The 3,281-nt window shown below is 40.4% G+C and overlaps 1 non-coding gene across 1 annotated transcript; it reads left to right on the forward strand.

The window, feature by feature from the left end:
* Nucleotides 1-1,101: 1,101 nt before the first annotated feature.
* Nucleotides 1,102-1,173, forward strand: Trnag-ucc (transfer RNA glycine (anticodon UCC)). Its single transcript has one exon. It is a non-coding gene; the product is annotated as a tRNA-Gly (tRNA).
* The last annotated feature ends 2,108 nt before the right edge of the window (nt 1,174-3,281 follow it).

Below are 3,281 nucleotides of genomic sequence, written 5' to 3' on the forward strand. Positions count from 1 at the left end.
CTTAGTGTCCAGTGGTTGAGAGTAGGCATGAGAAGGGGCGACATAGCAGCATAACTCAGGAATGCCTCGAGCAATGTCAGTCAAATGTGGTATAATTTGGTATTTGTATAAAATACTGTGGGAATAAGAGACCCCACGATCCCTACAGCTGTATCATTACTATCTGGCCCTAAATACCAACAGGAAAAATAATTTTCAATTGACTATTATTTTAAAAAATAAATTAAGTAGGGCTACGTTTACGTAAATTTAGCAAAAGGTTATTAACACGTACTCAGTTGACGGCAGAGCTAGTTCTTAATGCGGAATAGACATATCGTTAAGTCTCTCTATACAAATATACATATTGCGTACGAAAGCATAGTACCCAACAGTAAAAGACAGCAAAAATTTCTAAGTGAAGCACTCAACGCAAACGGGTTTAGTGATAAATAACAATAGTTTTAAATTTTGATTACACGAAGCTGTATGGAATGTAACCTACCAGCATTTTAAAAGGTCTAACAACGTACTAGCAACCGCTTAACGTCACCTGGTAGTAATGTATAGAAGCAGTTCAGATCCGTTGTTGTGCACAGTTGCTTGTTCGTACCAAAACAAGTAAAATCTAATCTTCTTCTGGAGTGGGGTAATATCGGTTCTATGATCAAGGTGTGTGTATATATATGCACGCCTTAAGCATTGTGTTCCAATTCAGCTCAGTTCATGAAGTACTGGTGTCTGTTAGGATTAGCTATCTACCAGTGCATCAAGTATCTGATGATCGCTATTAAGATAGTAGCCCATGCACTCAGTGCATAAGGTAGTGGCAGCAGCCAGGAACAGGTTTTAGACAATAATATGTGGGTACTGTTCCGACACAGCGCAATAGACATACACATAATATATTTAAAATCTGAAAATTCGCCGTTCCTGTGCAAGTTTGCGGGTTGAGTAGAACGGTCGAGAGTCTGCTTGTTTCTGACAGTGAGCCACATTGCGTGTCAAGGAGTGTGCGGTGGAAGCAGCTGTCTCATCCGCTACGTCACGTTTAACGGCTCAATGAAACGAGCCAACGTTCCGTTACAATCTCACTACACTAGTCGGACAAAACCTCAGCAAGCGATGGTGGTGTAATGGTCAGCATAGTTGCCTTCCAAGCAGTTGATCCGGGTTCGATTCCCGGCCATCGCACGTATTTTGCACGAATATTTTTCGTTCTAGCGGCGGACGAATAAAAAAAGAAAGAAAACCTGCCACTGCGATAAGTAATAAATGGGATAAATGACCAAGTTTTACGACCGTACTGGAAATTTACCCTCAGTGCTAAGCACAATGCCTTTAACTGGCTTGTCAGTAACGTGACATTTTTTTCTTTCCAAACTCAAGGGCACCGATAGACAGGAATTTATTGACTTTTTGTCATTGGAACACTGGACTCTCATATATCTGGGAGCTAGATATGGACAGTCAGTGCCCAATTATCTCCGTGTGACTCTCGAGGCAGGTTAAGAAATGAAGAAGACAATGTAGAATCCGCGTTGAAACCAGCAACATAATCTCATGATGGAACAAGACTGTTGAGAAAGCCATGTAAAATTACAAATAAACTAAATTAAGTTGCAGAATGTTTTGAAACTAGTGAAAGGGGATAAAATAATGTTTTACATTTCATGTCTACTTCCGTATACATACAGTGTAATTAACAAAAAATTTTATCTATAACAGACTCGAACAAATCATTCATTCATTCATTCAAGTCGTATTTTTCACTTTCTTTCTAAGACACATGCAATTCTTATTTTAGAAAAAAAAATCTATGGCAGTTCCCCAGTTCTACTATTTCATTTCTCTAATTTACATCTAAAAGCCGTTCAAAGAATACATTTACTTAGCACAGAGAAAAATGTTCTCCAAGATGTTAAATTCAATTATGTTGCTCTTTTGACAAATGTTCACTGCTTTTGCCATCTTTTTTCTTGTTTATTTATTTCAAATGTTCAGATGTGTGTGAAATCTTATGGGACTTTACTGCTAAGGTCATCAGTCCCTAAGCTTACACACTACTTAATCTAAATTATCCTAAGGACAAACACACACATCCATGCTCGAGGGAGGACTCGAACCTCCGGCGGGACCAGCCTCACAGCCCATGACTGTAGCACCTGAGACCGCTCGGCTGATCCCGAGCGGCGTTTATTTATTTAATTTTTTAATTATATCATTGCATAATGCAATAATTTGAAGGATGTGTTTTGCCTCAACATTTGTACAACGTTGTAATTCATTGCATTTCAGCACAATAAAAGATTTTAAATAGAAAATTGAAAGAAGTAAAATAAGAAAAACAGTATATCACAAAATAACTTCCTTTTTATAAATATAGTGCAGCGCCAACACTCATTTTTTTCTGTTCTACCTAATGCAATGGAATAATAGTGTGCTACTTTTCAACGCCCAGATATCGTTTCCAGGTGACTTGTGTTTCGTGACATAGATTTAATAGAAGATTGGGGACGTTTAACCCTTCAGCCAGCTAGTACTATGAGTCTGTATTACTGCCAAAGTGGAGTAGGATTTAAGAGCACAGCCAGGCTGCTGAACGAGTGGAATTGAAAAATGAATATTTCTAAATTACGCTTCAGATCATTTTTCCACGGGTGTCTGATAGAACACAGCGCAAGCAGTTATTCAAAAAACTATGATGTGGACGCCATAAGATTGGCTTAGTGGGAGTGAATACTCTTGGCACATGCCAAATGAATTTGACTTCCTAAAAGCCGGCCGTTGTGGCCGAGCGGTTCTAGGCGCTTCAGTCCGGAACCGTGCTGCTGCTACGGTCGCAGGTTCGAATCCTGCCTGGGGCATGGATATGTGTGATGTCCTTAGGTTAGTTAGGTTTAAGTAATTCTAAGTTCTAGGGGACTGATGACCTCAGAAGTTAAGTCCCATAGTGCTCAGAGCCATTTTTTTTTGTCGACTGTCACACTGTCTGACAACCAGGCGTGATGGTTGGAGCTTCTATTCCTTTTCGTAACAGGACCCCTTTAGTTGCCATCCGCGGTACACTTAAAGCACAGCGGTTACGTTGACGATATCCTACGCTCCGTTTTTCAGCCCTACATTACAAGCCATCCTGGGATTACATTTCAGCAAGATAATGTCCGCCCGCACTTAGAGAGAGTTTCTACTGCTTCTCTGCGTGCTTGCCAAACACTGCCTTGGCCAGTAACGTCGCCGGATCCCTCCCCAATAGAGAACATTCGGAACATTAAAGGCAGCGCCCACCAACCAGCTCGGGA

Source organism: Schistocerca serialis, chromosome 8 (assembly GCF_023864345.2).
Source record: "Schistocerca serialis cubense isolate TAMUIC-IGC-003099 chromosome 8, iqSchSeri2.2, whole genome shotgun sequence".
NCBI lineage: Eukaryota > Metazoa > Arthropoda > Insecta > Orthoptera > Acrididae > Schistocerca > Schistocerca serialis.